This window comes from Rhinopithecus roxellana, chromosome 15 (genome assembly GCF_007565055.1).
Source record: "Rhinopithecus roxellana isolate Shanxi Qingling chromosome 15, ASM756505v1, whole genome shotgun sequence".
Classification (NCBI taxonomy): Eukaryota; Metazoa; Chordata; class Mammalia; order Primates; family Cercopithecidae; genus Rhinopithecus; species Rhinopithecus roxellana.
The window spans coordinates 60,227,555-60,244,561 of record NC_044563.1 but is presented as its reverse complement, the minus strand read 5'-3'; the positions used below and the strand labels follow the sequence as shown (position 1 = coordinate 60,244,561).

Sequence of the window (17,007 nt, the reverse complement as noted above, 5' to 3'; positions counted from 1 at the left end):
AGTTTGGTCCTTTTAAAGGGACTAGCTGGGGCTCAGGCCTCCTCCTCTTAACACAGACCACCCCATCTTTGTAGCCTAGAGTTTGGCACAGAACCCCAAGGCCCTGGAGAGGAACAACAGAGGGATTGCAGGGGAAACCAAGATTCTCTGGTTTCTTCAAAAGTGGCTTACTGATGTCTGCCCCTTCTCCTCACGCTCTGGAGGGTCCAGATCAGGATGACGGCAAAAGAGCTGCAATCAGGAACCAGACCCGCAACCAGGCCCGCAGCCATGTATTGTACGGAGGCGCGTACATACACACTTACACACATACACTCACCTGGGCCCCCACCACTATATTCACACACCCTGGTCCCTACTAGCTGACAAAATGAACCCTTTTTTTACTGCCCACCACCGTGCACACACCCAGGGCCTCACACACCCAGGGCCTCACGCAGAAATGGTGAAGCCCTCTCATGAGCTACCCCTACAGCTCAACGTGCAGGCGCACACGCTTTCCTTCTCTGAACAAAAACATGCTGACATCTACGCAAGGGGGGAAAGAAAGCAACCCTTTGCTCTGAAAGGCGCCAACTCCCGGATGTTGGCAAGCTCTACTCCACAGCGCCTGTTTCTGAGTATGTTTACTTGCTCTCCCTCTTCTCTCCCTCCCCTTTAAGGATGGCGCAGGAAAGGGAGGTGAGGGGGGAGAATCCACCCCACTCCCTCTTCCATGTTTGAACAAAAACCCAGAGAAAGAGTGAGAGAGAAAAAGTCTCGGTGCAGGGGGGCCTTACCAGACTCCTAAAGCCAAACGTATCTACAGGTTTTAATCCGCCATTAGCATTTAAATCTTGAAAGGAGAGGAGGAAGGGGGGGGCCAGTGGAAAGTAACCCCACACACAAAAGAAAAGTTGTTGGTTTTCTTCTCAGTCTGCCTGGCAGGAGCGATCTTCCTGGCTGACAGCCAGAAGTGCGTCACAGCCAGGAGTCTGCTTTCTTTAAAGGCACAGCAAGCTTCCCTGATCTGGGAGCGACAGCAAGCAGGGGACTCTCAGTGGGGGTGGGGCCCAGAGGGAGGGGGTGCACTGGAGAGGAGGGGCTGCAAAGGGGAAGGCTGGAGGCTTGGTCCACGAACAAGAAAAGCAGGACGAATGGGGGTGGCGGATTGCGGGTGAAGGCACAAGCAGGCAGGCAAAATTACAGAACTCCAACAGCAGCAAGAGCCAAGGCAAACTGGCATAAACACACAAAACACATCTCACAGTGGCCTGCCTGACAAACCTGGGATCAACCGGACACTCCCCCTTCGCTCTGTTTTCCACCCAGAGTTTAAGGCAGCAGTAATAATCTGTCCATCTCTCTGGACAGCAATGGAAGGGTAGCACAAGGGCTGTCCTGATAATTAGATCAGCCCCTGCCTGGCGGACCGCAGGGCAGGGAGGAAGACCCGGGAACAGAGGCTTTGAAGAACAAGCAACATGCAGGCCCTTTGATCAGGGGCAGCTTCCTACCGGCCCCAGGGCAGGCTGTGTCTTTAAGCACAACCATGCCGCTCACACACAAAGCACCCTGCCACCTTCCATGGGCACCGCCTGCCCTGCTCTGGGACACGGCCACCCCCTAAGTCCATTCCCCGAGGGAATCTCTCCAGCCCATACCTTCTGCGTGGCAAGGCCAGGGTGCCGCGCTGTGCCCGCTCCTCCCCCTCCGCCACCCAAACAAGAAGCCCAGGCAGATTCTGGCCCTGGAGTACAGGCCTGCGCTGTCCTGTGCTGCGTGCTATTGTCGGCTGTGGAATGGCCGCCAAAATCCCAGCTGTGCTGCCAGAACCTAATCCCCTGTTCCGCTGAGCATTTGTGGGGAGGGGCTGAGGGGCCAAGGCACGAGACCGAGTACGCTAGGCACTGGCTGCAGCCCTTAACAGACGAAGGCACCGGGACTTGTAGGCTCTGCTTCTCCTACATGGCTGAAAACAAAAGATGTCTGACAAAACCACAGCACAGCATTTCCCCCCACTACATAGTGACTGTCACCAAGGTTGAAAGGGAAGCCCACCAGATGGTCAACAGACACCGCCTAATCTTATGCCACAAACATTTATTGAGCACCTACTATGTGTAAGGCACTCCTACAGGAAACTGTAGGAAGTATACAAAGATTAAATAATTAAGCCCCAGCATCTGCACTGAGGTAGGTTGTCATTCCACAGGAGATATGAAATGTGACTTGAAGATTAATTTCAAACTGGTGTGCTACTTTCCATAAAAGCTGTAAAGAAAAATTCTAACCAGTTTAGTGACTTGAAGATTAATTTCAAACTGGTGTGCTACTTTCCATAAAAGCTGTAAAGAAAAATTCTAACCAGTTTAGAGTAGGGAAGGGTTACAAAAATGAAGTGCCATTTTAATTTGGACCTTGAAACACACAGGTAGCATTTCCCCAGATGGAAACAGAGAGGTGTGGGGAGGAAGCAAAAGCAGAGACGAGGCATGGAAGCAGTAGGAGAAAAGGCTTGAAGAGTGAGGTAAGGTCAGAGAGCTAGGAGGATCTTGAACCTCAAACCAAGGAATCAAAGATTTATAAGTTTATTTGTTTGTTATTAACACAGAGCTGTGGTATGACACAAACGGTGCCCCAAGTTTATTCTGATATATACCTGAATGAGACTAGCAGCAATGAGGTGAGTCAGGAGGCTGCACAGTCAGGAGACAGGTAATGAGGACACACAAGAGGGTAAGGTATGAAAGAATGGAAAGGGGGCTTGGCACGACGGCTCACACCTGTAATCCCAGCACTTTGGGTGGATCACTGGAGCCCAAGAGTTTGAGACCAGCGCGGGCAACATAGGGAGATCCCATCTCTACAAAAAAATTCATGAATAAAAAATTAGCCAGGTATGGTGGCCCGCACCTATAGTTCCAGCTACTCGGGAGGCTGAGGTGGGAGGATCACTTGAACCCAGGTGGAAGCTACAGTGAGAGACATTGTGGAGACAGGGTAAAGAACGGACAGGAGGCAGAGAGAGGAACTGTACAGGGGAGAAAAGTATGAGGGATGATATGAAGAATTAAACTGAGGAGATGACATGATGTCAGAAGAAGAGAGAAAACAGAGTATAATAAGTAGTAGCTGGTGGGTCACAGTGGCTCATGGCTGTAATGCCAGCACTTTGAGAGGCCAGCCTGGGCAACATGGCGAAACCCTGTTTCTACCAAAAAATACAAAAAAAAAGAAAAAAAAAAACACACAAAAACACAAAAACAAAAAATTAGCCAAGTGGAGTTCTTTTTTTTTTTTTTTTAAGAGGCAGGGTCTCACTCTGTTATCCAGGCTGGAGTGCAGTGGCAAGATCATAGCTCACTGTAACCTCAAACTTCTGGGATCAAGTGATCCACCTGCCTCAGTGTCCCAAGTAGTGGGAGTACAGGTGTGTGCTACCATGCCTGGCTAATTTTTTTTTTTTTTCTGTAGAGACAGGGTCTCTCTATGTTGCCTAGGCACCGCATTATTATAAATTCTTCTCTAAAAATTCTATGCTTCTCCCAAAGCCCTGGGATTACAGGCATGAACCACCACACCTGGCCCAGAGTTGTCTTTGTTTTTTTCTACTAGGAGGTATACTATAGAGGTCACAATCATTGGCTACAGTTTATAACATATAGGCTAAAATGTTTTACACATAAGACAACCAGTAAAACGTCATGATTTACAAACAAATTAGTGTCTTTTTTAGTGTCAAAGTCCCAGCTACTCAGGAGGCTAAGGTGGGAGAATTGCTTGAATGCGGAATGAGCAGAGATCATGCCACTGCACTCCAGCCTGGGTGCCAGAGTAAGACTCTGTCTCAATAAATACATAAATAAATGGACAGATAGACAGAAAGACATATAGTAGCTAATGCTTACTGAGTGCATACTATGTACCTGACACTATTCTACTGACCTAACATGTACGAACTCATTAATCTTAACAACTCCCTTATGAAGTAGGTACCATTATCATCCAACCTTATAGAGGAGGAAATTGAGCTACGAGACTAAATAATTTGCCAAGATCACACAGCAAGTAAACGGTAGAAGTCTCTACCACATGCTGCTAACTATTTGATGTTGGCAAGAAACTTCTGAGCTTTAGTACCCCATTTGTAAAATAAGAATAAAGACACCCGTTATAAAAAAAGTGATGAAAATTAATGAAAATTAATTCAATAATACCTATAAGGTGTCCAACACACTGGCTAGCATGTAAGGCATGGATGGGTGCTTCCTGCAGACTAATTCCTGTTTGTTTGGCATTTTGGTCGCTTGTCACCAAGGTGTCCAAACAGAAGTTGGCTCACCAATTGTTTGGGAAGCCAGAGAGCGTATTCTGCCTGGAGCAGGAGGCTGGATCCTCTGTCTGTCTGCCTTCTTCCCATCAGTCTGCCTCTCTAGGTTTTACTTTAGGGTCCAGCTCAAATATTTAATATATTTGATTTAATATTCCTAACTCCTCAAATATTTAACAGTTAACAGGGGTTACCTTGCGGGAGGAGTTAGATTGTAGGGAACATTCACTTGGGGACTTTCTATGCTGTATGTTTTGTTTTTTTTTTTTTTTTTTTTGAGATGGAGTCTTGCCCTGTCACCCAGGCTGGAGTACAATGGCATGATCTTGGCTCAATGCAACCTCCGTCTCCTGGGTTCAAACAATTCTCCTGCCACAGCCTACCAAGTAGCTGGGATTATAGGCACCTGCCCCCATGCCCAGCTGATTTTTGTATTTTCAGTAGAGACAGGGTTTGACCATGTTGGCCAGGCTGGTCTCGAACTCCTGACCTTGTGATCTACCCACCTCAGGCTCCCAAAGTGCTGGATTACAGGTGTGAGCCACCATGCCCGGCCTTGCATTTATTTTTAATAATCTTATATTACACTGGTGATAAGAAAAATGTAACTACCTCCTACTCTTGGCACTTATGTGTATATGCATGAAAGTCTTGTCTTCACATCTAGAATGGAAATTCCTCAAGGGCATAACCAGTTCTACCGCTCTCTCTCTGTGATCCCCCATAACACCTAGCACACTAGCACTCCTTAAATCTGCTTCTCCAAACTACATCTGGATGTCAGGTTTACAAATTCAACTTTCTGGCCACCAGAGAATGACTGTGGTGGGTGGTTGGGATGAGGTGGGGGTGGGGGTCAGACCAAGGATCATTGCTGTAGGCTCCCCATCACCCTGCTGCTTCTTCCAGGCCCTGTAGGCTATTCCCACTGTATGATTTGTAGTCTGTAGTTAGCAATCACTATTAGCAGGAAGAGAAGTTCTTATTCAAAGGAGCACCATGAAAGAAAAGCAAAGCAGATATCAAAACTTTTATAGAAAAGCAAAGTGGCAAACATAATTGTTTGGGGTTTTTTTGTTTTTTGTTTTCTTGAGACAGAGTCTCTGTCACCCTGGCTTGAGTGCAAGTGGCACAATCATGGCTCACTGCAGCCTCAGCCTCCTGGGCTCAAACAATCCTCCCACCTCGGCCTCTGGAGTAGTGGGACTACAGGTGCGTGCCACCACGGCTGACTAATTTTTGTATTTTTTTTGTAGAGACAAAGTTTCATCATATTGCCCAGGCTGGTCTCAAACTCCTGGGCTCAAGTGATCTGCCTGCTTCAGCCTCCCAAAGTGCTAGGATTACAGGCATGAGCCATCACAGGCCTGGCCAAACTTAATTTAAAGACTGGCATTATCAATGCTCCAGAAAATGTATAAGGCGAAAATAGGAGGGAGGCCTGCTAAAACTGCCCTGGCCACATATGGCAATGGGTCAGCCCTGAAGCTTCCTAGCCCAGATAGAACTGACACTGTCTCAAAAAGTCTCCCCAGCCTGGCCCCTTGCTCTAAACTTAAGGCAACAGCTTCCAGCTGTGCAGCTTCTGAGAGGCTGAACCTTCCCCTGGAACCCCTCTGCAAAGCTGCCAAGTTTCTGGGCCAGCTCTTCAGGGCAGCCCAAGAAGCCTGGCCAGTTTCTCCAGCGTTTCCCTCCTCTTCCGCCCGCCTGTGGCAGCAGCAGAATTTCGACAGCTCCTCTCACAGCCTAGACAGGCAGCAGGCAGCCACATGGCTCCTGCCTGATTCTTACTGTCCCCAAAAGAGTGGGAAAGGAGTGGTAAAACCTTTCTAGAAAAAGAGAAGGGCCGGGCATGGTGGCTTACGCCTGTAATCCCAGCACTTTGGGAGGCCGAGGCAGGCGGATCACCTAAGGTCGGGAATTCGAGACCAGCCTGACCAACATGGAGAAACCCCATCTCTACTAAAATTACAAAATTAGCTGGGTGTGGTGGTGCATACCTGTAATTCCAGCTACTCAGGAGGCTGAGGCAGGAGAATCGCTTGAACCCGGGAGGCAGAGGTTGTGGTGAGCCAAGATGGTGCCATTGCACTCTACCCTGGCCAACAAGGGTGAAACTCCGTCTCAAAAAAAGAAAGAAAAAGAGAAGAAAAGAAAGGCGTGGGGGTGGGGGAGGGAGAGGGAGAGGGAAAGAGAGAGAGAGAGAGAGAAAGGAACGAAGGAAGGAAAAGAGAAGGGAAGGAAGGAAGGAAAGAAATCACTTTAAATTTGGTAGGGCGGGCTGGGCACAGTGGCTCACGCCTTAATCCCAGAACTTTGGGAGGTTGAGGTGGGCAGATCGCTTGAGCTCAAGAGTTCAAGACCAGACTTTGCAACGTGGCAAAATCCCATGTCTACTAAAAATACAAAAATTAGCTGAGTATGGTGGCAGGAGCCTGTAATCTCAGCTACTTGGGAGGCTGAGGCAAGAATCACTTGAATCCGGGAGGAGGAGGTTGCAGTGAACTGAGACTGTGCCACTTCACTTCAGTCTGGGTGACAGAGTGGGACTCTGTCACAAAAAAAGAAAAAATAAATAATTTAAAATTAAAATAAATAAATAAATTTCAGTAGAGTTCAGATAGAGGTTGGAGGAGGGTGGTGACTGGTTAGGAGCACAAAGGTTATTTCAAAGGGTCAGGTGATGCTCCTGCCTCAGTCTCCTGAGTAGCTGGGACTACAGGCATATGCCATCGCACCAGGATTTATATTATCATTTTTGAAAGTTTAAACAAAAAAAGACTGGAGCTGGGTGTAGTGGCTCATGCCTGTAATCCCAGAACTTTGGGAGGCCAAGGTGGGAGGATAATTTGAGCTCAGGAGTTCAAATTCCTCAGGAATTCAAGACCAGCCTGGGTAACATAGCGAGATCCCCGTCTCTACAAAAAATAAAAGAATTAGCCGGACATGGTGGTGTGTGCCTGTAGTCCTAGCTACTCAGGAGGCTGAGGTGGGAGGATTGCTTGAGTCCAGGAGTTTGAGGTTATAGTGAGCTATGATCATGCCACTGCACTCTAGCCTGGGCAATAGAGCAAGACATGTCTCAAAAAACAAAAACAAATAAATACTAGGAGAGTTCAAGTCCCCAATCATCCCCATGGGATGATTGTAACATAAATAATTAGCCTGGCACTCAAGGCCCTCCATGATCTGCAACTTCTAGAGTTCTAGCTTCTAGAGTCGTTATTCCCTTACCCAAACCCTCCACTCTGCCAGGCAGGTCTATAAAGTTACAGATTTGTCAGCCGGGCGCGGTGGCTCACGCTTGTAATCCCAGCACTTTGGGAGGCTGAGGCGGGTGGATCACTTGAGGTCAGGAGATGGAGATCATCCTGGCTAACACGGTGAAAACCTGTCTCTACTAAAAATAGGTGTGATGGCAGACACCTGTAGTCCCAGTTACTCAGGAGGCTGAGGCAGGAGAATGGCGTGAACCCGGGAGGCAGAGGTTGCAGTGAGCCGAGATTGAACCACTGCACTCCAGCCTGGGTGGCAGAGCGAGACTCCGTCTCAAAAAAAAAAAAAAAAAAAAATTACAGATTGTCCTGAGGATTAGACAAGATGACCACAGGGGACAGGCTCTGGATTAGCTACGAATAACAACAGTAACAGCAACGATAAAGATAGACTTTATGATGCCAGGACATAAGTGACAGAGAAAAGACTAGAAGGCATTGTATTGGGCAGTTTTATTTTACTTTATTTTTTAAATAAAATTAAAAAAACATATGGAACTCTTCACAAATTTGCATGTCATCCTTGCACAGGGGCCATGCTAATCTCTGTATGGTTCCTATTTTATTTTGTTCCAATTTTAGTACACATGCTGCCGAAGGGAGCACTGGATAGTTTTAAAGATGAGGAAATCTGAGGCTCTGAGGCTCAGGAATTAGGTGACTTACATGATTTTAGTCATGTAAATAGTAAGCTGTCTACCTTGTCCCTATATTATCCTTTTTTTTTTTTTTTTGAGATGGAGTCTCGCTCTGTCAGCCAGGTTGGGGTGCAGTGGTGCGATCTCAGCTCACTGCAACCTCTGCCTCCCAGATTCACGTGATTTTTGTACCTCAGCCTCCCAAGTAGTTGGGATAATAGGCATGAACCACTGTACCCAGTTAGCCTATATTATTCTCTACAGCTGTTAAACAGACAATCATTGAGTGAATGAATAAAAGCTAGCACATTCTCAGCGAATCGAAGAAGTAGTGCGCTTTTCCTCATGAAAATCAACTTTTTTTTATTTTTTGAGACAGAGTTTTGCTCTTGTCCCCACGCTAGAGTGCAATGGCACGATCTCAGCTCACTGCAACCTCCACCTCCCGGGTTCAAGCAATTCTTCTGCCTCAGCCTCCCAAGTAGCTGGGATTACAGGCACCCGCCAATACGCTGGGCTAATTTTTTGTATTTTTAGTAGAGATGGGGTTTCACCATGCTGGGCTTGAACTCCTAACCTCAGGTGATCCACCTGCCTGGGCCTCCCAAAGTGCTGGAATTACAGGAGGAAGGCACCGCACCAGGCCGAAAATCAACTTCTTAATCAAAACAATCAAACACCTCCAATTTCAAAACTAATCACTAAAGAGTTTTTTTATGAGAATCCGAGAGCTTTACAAACCTTAAAGGACTAAAACTCCTCTGAAAACAGCAAACACCAAGAAAAGTCTTCTCCTAGAAGGGATGTGGCAATATCTCAAGGGTGAGGGGGGAGGCTGTAAGGAAACGCTGGTGCTAAAGGGAAGGACTGCTGTTTCAGGAGCCTGACCTTGAGCTTATTTACCATGGGCTCATTCTCCCTCTCCAGAGGATAGTGGCTGATTAATGAGGCAGTGTTGGTAAGCCTGAGGCTTCTTGGGGAGAAAAGCAGAGGGCAAATCAAAACCCAGAGAGGATTCATTATAACATCCAACAGGCCCACTCAGTTCTCTCTCAAGAAGGCCTTTCTACAAAACAGCTAAGAACCTCTCCACCCTGTTTCACTGTCACAGAGGAGTAAAACGGCTCTGTCCCTACAGGCAACATAAGAACATATCTAGCACGTCTGCTCACACACACAGAATTAATTATAAGAAATGCGAAAGAAGGCCGGGCGCGGTGGCTCAAGCCTGTAATCCCAGCACTTTGGGAGGCCGAGACGGGCGGATCACGAGGTCAGAAGATCGAGACCATCCTGGCTAACACGGTGAAACCCCGTCTCTACTAAAAATACAAAAAACTAGCCGGGCGAGGTGGCGGGCACCTGTAGTCCCAGCTACTCGGGAGGCTGAGGCAGGAGAATGGCGTAAACCCGGGAGGCGGAGCTTGCAGTGAGCTGAGATCCGGCCACTGCACTCCAGCCTGGGCGACAGAGCGAGATTCCGTCTCAAAAAAAAAAAAAAAAAAAAAAAAAAGAAATGCGAAAGAACCTGAAATGGAGGGGGAATACTCTTACTGCAGACAGCCTCCATGATGGTAGAAAACATACCAGATCTGGTGCTGAAAACCCCTGGAGGGGGGATGGGTCACTCACTAGCGATGTGGCTTAATGCAAGTCACAGAGACAAATTACTGAGACCCAAGCTAGGGTCAGATCAGCTCTAAAGTACCTTTTCGGGGCCAGGCACAGTTGCTCATGCTTGTAATCCCAGCACTTTTGGAGGCCAAGATGGGAAGATCACTTGAGCCAAGGAATTTGAGACCAGTGTGGGCAACATAGTGAGACCCTCTCTCAAAAATATATATGTATATATATTTGTGTGTGTGTGTAAATATGTGTGTGTGTGTATATATATATTTGCCTATCCATCTATCTATAGATACACAGATAAGTAAATATATATCAAAAAATGAAAATTGGCTGGGCATGGTGGTGTGTGTCTGTAGTACTGGCAACTTGGGAGGTTAAGTTGGGAGGATCACTTGAGCCCAGGAGTTTGAGGTTACAGTGAGCTATGACCATGCCACTGCACTCTAGCCTGGGCAACAGAGTGAGACCCTGTCTCTAAAATAAATAAATAAATAAAGTACCTTTCCACTTCCAAAAATTCCCATGATTCTTTCCACAGGATACCATTCTCAACAACAAATCTTGTAGTAGAACTCGTCTCCTCAGAATCTGGTCAAAACATCACTAGTTAGGGTGTTCTTTCCAAAAAATAGCAAATCTCCTAGAAACAGGCACATTGTGTGTTACCCTATTAGGACCCATTCCCAAAGCGAGGCACATACAGGTGCTTCATTAATACTCTGTTGAAAGGAGGAGGTCCTTGGAAACTGGTAGTACCAACTTAGCATGGCATACAATGAAAGGTGACTGGAGCCACACTTGAGGAACTACAAGGCAGCTTTTCATAAATAAAAGCCACAAAATCCAATTTATAACTACATCTGTCTAAAGAGCCTAAAGAAAAGTAGCTTTCTATACCTAGGTCTTCACCCCTTCTCCTCCCCACAGCTCTACTTTATCATCCCTGTCCTACACAGTACTGAGACCCCTGTCTTTTTGTCCAGGTCCACTTTTCCTTTTTCCACACTAGAATGCCTTTAATCACTGATAGAAATGAACAAACACGAATATGAGTTCTAAACAGGAAGATAGATTGCCTCAAGAACCAAACTTGTCAATATGTTACTAATAAGTGAAATAAGTGGGAATGGTGCCTAACATGGACAGATAAAATAAAACCCTAAAATACATATTGTGCTACAGATTTGAACAAACTTCAGGATTTTTAGGGAAGGTTGTGTCTCACATCTCAATTAATTTTCCCAAAAGAACCCTAAGAGGCAAGGTTTATTCCAATTTTATAAATTAGGAACCTAAGGCTCAGTAAGAAGAAAATACCGGCCGGGCGCGGTGGCTCAAGCCTGTAATCCCAGTACTTTGGGAGGTCGAGACGGGTGGATCACGAGGTCAGGAGATCGAGACCATCCTGGTTAACACAGTGAAACCCCGTCTCTACTAAAAAAATACAAAAAAACTAGCTGGGCATGGTGGCGGGCGCCTGTAGTCCCAGCTACCCGGGAGGCTGAGGCAGGAGAATGGCGTAAACCCGGGAGGCGGAGCTTGCAGTGAGCTGAGATCCGGCCACTGCACTCCAGCCTGGGCCACAGAGCGAGACTCCATCTCAACAAAAAAAAAAAAAAAAAAAGAAAATACCTGCCTCAAGGTCGACTGGTAAGGCTGCAGATTAAGAACTCAAAGAGACGTCTTCTAAATCCAGTGCTCTCTCCAGCACATCTCCGCTACATCCTCTATCTTTCTCATCAGTATAGGTCTTTATGTATACAAAGCATTTCTGCATTCATTGTTTATACTGCTTCTGCCACGGCTCATGAAAAGGGCAATGCAGGTATCTAAATGGCACCAGATCTATATCCACCTTTTTTTTTTTTTTTTTGAGACAGCGTCTTGCTCCGTCACCCAGGCTGGAGTGCAGTGGCACAATCATAGCTCGCTGCAACCTCAAACTTCTGGGCTCAAGTGATCCTCCCGCCTCAGCCTTACAAGTAGCTGCTGCTACAACAGGCATGCGCCACCACGCCTGGCTATTTTTAATTTTTAGTAGCAATGAAGTCTCACTATGTTGCCTAAGCTGGTCTCGAACACCTGGGCTCAAGGGATCCACCTGCACTGACCTCCCAAAGTGGTGGAATTAAAAGGTGTGAGCCACCGTGCTGGCCTATCCACACTTTTAAAGGTGCTAGTAAATAACCTGATCACCATGACAGAAAATAAATCCTATGTATCTGGAATCACTGAGAAGTACAAAATTTCACACAAGCAATTTTCCTACTAACTGAAATTTATCCCTTTTAAGGCAAAGTTCTTTCTTTATATCAAAACATATTCTCCAAAATACGTAAGATATATTACTCTTTACTTAGAATTAATGAAATTTAATCAGGAATATTCGACTATAAACATGATACATCCTTCATACTGTGCTAGGAATTCAAAGATTTTTTTTTTTTGAGACAGGGTCTCACTCTGTTGCCCAGGCTGGTGTAGAGTGGTGCAATCTCAGCTCACTGCAACCTCTGCCTCTCAGGCTCAAGTGATCCTCCCGACCTCAGCCTCCCAAGTAGCTGGGGCTACAGGCATGCGGGACCATGCCCAGCTACTTTTGTACTTTTTGTAGAGATGGGGTTTTGCCATGTTGCCCAAGCTGGTCTCAATCTCTAGAGCTCAAGCAATCAGCTCACCTTGGCCTCCCAAAGTGCTGGGATTACAGGTGTGAGCCACTGTGCCTGGCCCAAGGGCAAATCTTTAAACTTGAGTTTACAATCTTATAGAGGAAGAGACACATCTGTAACCCATAATATGAGGCCAAAGAACATGGGCTTGGTGTGTGCTGAAAGGAAGGTAAGATAACACAAGCAGGGCTAGTGGGGGCCAACAACCCAGGGTGACTTACTGAAGAGACATGGAAGACGCTGAAGAGTCCTGGGCAGGAGAATGGTATACTACTTGTGCTTTTTGAAAAGATGACTCTAGTGCAACAGTGAGGCCAGAGGCAGAAAATGGACTTAGGTGGCAGCTGTAGAGGCAGACAGAAAACTGCACTGCCAGGGCAGGGGCAGTAGGAACTAAAACAGGTGGATCTGAAAGGCATTACAGAGGTAGAGACAATGCTCTTAGAATATAGGGGTGTGGGAAAGGTGGGGAGCTAAAGAGAACACTAAGATTCTTGCTTTCATGGAAAGACTTTAGAATGGGAAAATAAGAGAAGGTACTGGTTTAAAGGAGCTGTGAGGGACTAACTCAGGATGGGATGGAATGATGGGGAATGCTTTACATAGGAAGTGACATTTAAGCTAGATACTTAAAATATGAGCAGGATAAGTAGAGTTTCACCAAAAAGTAAAAAAGGAGTATTCTAGGCAGAGAAAACAGCACGTGCAAAGACAGAGCATATTACAGTTGAGCAATGGCATGCAGTTTTAGGGAGATGCATCAGATGATAAGAAGGGTAATAAGTAAGGCCAGGTGCAGTGGCTCACGCCTGTAATCCCAGCACTTTGGTAGGCCAAGGCAGGTGGATCATGATGTCAGGAGATTGAGACCATCCTGGCCAACATGGTGAAACCCTGTCTCTACTAAAAATACAAAAATTAGCTGGGTGTGGTTGCGCGCCTGTAATCCCAGCTACTCAGGAGGCTGAGGCAGGAGAATCATTTGAACCTAGGAGGTGGAGACTGCAGTGAGCCGAGATCATGCCACTGCACTCCAGCCTGGTGACACAGCAAGACTCTGTCCCAAAAAAAAAGAACGGTAAGTAATACTAAATTGTGAGGCACTTGCCTCATGCTAAGAAATTGTAGGTGATGAGAAGACAATCAAGGTTTCTAAAGGAAGAACGTAAAGGGGAACAGCATGATCAAGGCTATGTTTCAGAAGGAAAACTGTATGAAGTACAGACTGGAAAGGGAAGACACAAGAGGAAAGCAATAGAGCATAATGGCTAAGATTATGAGGTCTGACTTAAAGACAACCTAATACAAATTCTGGGTTTATAGCTTAATAGCTCTGCAACCTTGGGCAAGTTATTTACTCTCTCTTTGCCCTCATTTTCCCCAGCTGTAAAATAGGAATAATAATAGTACTTTATCAGGCACATGCCACCACGCCTGGATATTTTTCTTTTATTTTTGTAGAGACAGGATCTTGCTATGTTGTCCAACCTGATCTCGAACTCCTGAACTAAAGTGAAGCTCCCACCTTGGCCTCCCAGAGCACTGGGATAACAGGTATGAGCCACTGTGCCCAGCCCATAGTTTCTAATTACACCTTTTTGTATTTTATTAATTTATCTTTTTCTCACTGCCTTAAGTTCCATGAAATCACAAACTGTGTGCTCACCACTGAATTCTTAGAAATCAGTACAATGGCTGCCACAGCATGAGTGTCTTGATAAGTACTTCTCGAATAAATGAAAGATTCCAAACCATATATTTTAAATTAACTCTATTTAAAATGTAACCTTTATATAGAACCCCAGGACACATAGAAGACAACAGTTTGAGGTAAGGGATATTTGGAGACTTGTTCCCTCTGCTTCTCCCTGGTTCTTGAGTCAGTTCTATAGTTCCGTAAAGCTTTACAGAATGCAGTGCAAAAACCATTGTTTGTTACAAACAAGTAATGTATGTCTGAAGTAAGGCAATGACAATAAAGATGCAACAGTAGCTTTGAAAACTGTTTATGATAGGCCCTGACAACCAATTACAGTAGGCCCTCTGTATCCATGGGTTCCCCATCTGTGGATTTAACCAACCTGAGATCAAAAGCATTTTGGAGAAGAAAAAAGCATCTGTACTGAAGATGTATAAACTTTTTTTTCTTGTCATTATTTTAAACAATACAATGTAACAACTATTTACATATTATTTACATTGCATTATATAAGTAACCCAAAGATGATTTAAACTATACAAAGTATGTGTGTAGGTTACATGTAAATATTATACCGTTTTATGTAAGAGACCTGAGCATCCAAGGATTTTGGCATCTGTGGGAAGTCCTGGAACCAATACTCCACAGATACTGAGGGACAACTGTATAAATGAAGAATGAGAAAAGGAAAATTCTTGAAGCACCTCTAAATTTCATAGCTTGAGTGAACAAATAAATGAACACATGTGTGCCAAAAAGCAAGATAAGAATGTAAGAGTGGCTGGGCACGGTGGCTCACATTTGAAATCCCAGCACTTTGGGAGGTCGAGGCAGGTTGAGGCCAGGAGTTCGAGACCAGTCTGGCCAACATGGTGAAACCCCATCTCCACTAAAAATACAAAAAAATTAGCCGGGCATGGTGGCAGGCACCTGCAATCCCAGCTACTTGAGAGGCCGAGGCAGGAGAATCGCTCAAACCCAGGAGGCAGAGGTTGCAGTTAACCGAGATCACACGATTGCAATCCAGCCTGGGAAACAAGAGCAAAACTCCATCTCAACAACAACAACAACAAAAAGTAAAAGTAACAATAACAATCTCCATTCATCTGAGCATAGTATCACCCCTATCAAGCAAATACTATTAATACCCTCGACTTATAGAATAAATCTTTCACAATGTTAAGCAACCTGTCATGATCTTTATTAAAAAAGATCATGAGGCTAATAAGTAGCAGAATTAAGATTCAAACCCAAGTCTGTCCCACTCCAAGTCCAAAATCTAAACAGTCTTGCTATATTGGCAAGCAGTTTGAGGGTTAGGTCTTAGATGTGAGATATCTACTGGATGAACAGTTAGAAATAATCAGTAACTAATGAAAAATATAATTTGGGGTTACAGATATGGATTTGGGCTCCATTTGGAACAGTGAATAAATTCAGAAGAGTGTCTATCAGAGGATCATGCTTGCTTATAAGGCCTGTAAATGGACGATGTACTCATTTGCGATTGAAGTTTGTTGATTTACCAAGGTCTCTGCCTTGCACAGATCTAGTGGGCATCAGCATTAAGAGAGGAAGTAAAAAAAAACTTTAGGAGAAATTCTAGATCTCTGGGGATTCCTGTTAGGCCCTTTATATTATTTTTATTTTGGGAGAATTTAACAGAAAGCCAGTGACACCAACGTCAACAAAAAAAATGAGACAGCAAAGGTGATAAAGAGAATAGATTTGGGGATCATCATTTTCTCTCCTGCTTGAGATTCCACTGCTCTCAACAAAAATGACTATTATTTGTGTATGGCTCTTTACAACTAACAAAGTGTTTCCCATTTACAAGGTATTTCCTGTTTACCAATAATGTCACATGAACCTCACAACAGCTCTTTAAGGTGAGGGCATTATTATTTTCACTTTACCAAAGAGGAATGAAGTCCAGAAAAGTTAAGTTTACCTTGCCTAAGGTCATACAGTTAAAAAGTAACCAGGCCACAATGTAACCATGGTCTTCTGGCTCCTAATCTGGGGCTCTTTCCAGAAGACTCACCTGAGATAACATGAGCCACTCACTTATGAACCAAGAGTCATCATCCCTATGTATACTTTCACTGCATTTAAAAATAAAACAAGGCCGGGCGCGGTGGCTCAAGCCTGTAATCCCAGCACTTTGGGAGGCCGAGACGGGCGGATCATGAGGTCAGGAGATCGAGACCATCCTGGCTAACACGGTGAAACCTCGTCTCTACTAAAAAATACAAAAAACTAGCCGGGCGACGAGGCGGGCGCCTGTAGTCCCAGCTACTCAGGAGGCTGAGACAGGAGAATGGCGTGAACCCGGGAGGCGGAGCTTGCAGTGAGCTGAGAGCCGGCCACTGCACTCCAGCCTGGGCGGCAGAGCAAGACTCCGTCTCAAAATAAATAAATAAATAAATAAATAAATAAATAAATAAATAAAAAAACAGTAGGGGGATAGTGACTGGGAAGGGGCGAATAATATGCTGGTAGTGTTCTGTTTCTTGATGTAGGTGCTAGTAACACAGGTGTGTTCACCTTGTGGAAAGTCCTTGAGCTGTAAACTTTATGTACTTTTCTGTATATATGTCATACTGTAATTATTACATGCCAGGCAAGCCAGGTGCAGAGGCTTGCACTTGTAATCCCAACGACTCAGGAGGCTGAGATGGGAGGATCACTTGAGCCAGGAGTTCAAGACCAGCTTGGGTGACAAAGCGAGACCCCATCTCTCAAAAAAAAAAAAAAAAAAAAAGGAAAGAAAAAAATTGGTTGG

The 17,007-nt window shown here is 45.3% G+C and overlaps 1 protein-coding gene and 1 pseudogene across 6 annotated transcripts in view; both read right to left on the bottom strand.

The window, feature by feature from the left end:
- NUMA1 (nuclear mitotic apparatus protein 1) overlaps window positions 1-17,007 on the bottom strand; it is an 81,752-nt gene that overhangs the window by 39,620 nt on the left and 25,125 nt on the right. The window contains exon 1 of one of the 6 annotated variants that reach the window (XM_010366910.2): window positions 1,644-1,958. The exons of 2 other annotated variants lie outside the window; for them this stretch is intronic. The gene's annotated coding sequence lies outside the window, so the exon portion shown is untranslated. Of the gene's footprint in view, window positions 1-779; window positions 990-1,266; window positions 1,288-1,643; window positions 1,959-17,007 lie in introns of those variants that run through there. 3 more of the 6 variants (XM_030917472.1, XM_010366914.2, XM_010366908.2) reach the window with 3 other exon arrangements.
- On the bottom strand, window positions 8,074-8,170 carry LOC115893713 (annotated as a pseudogene).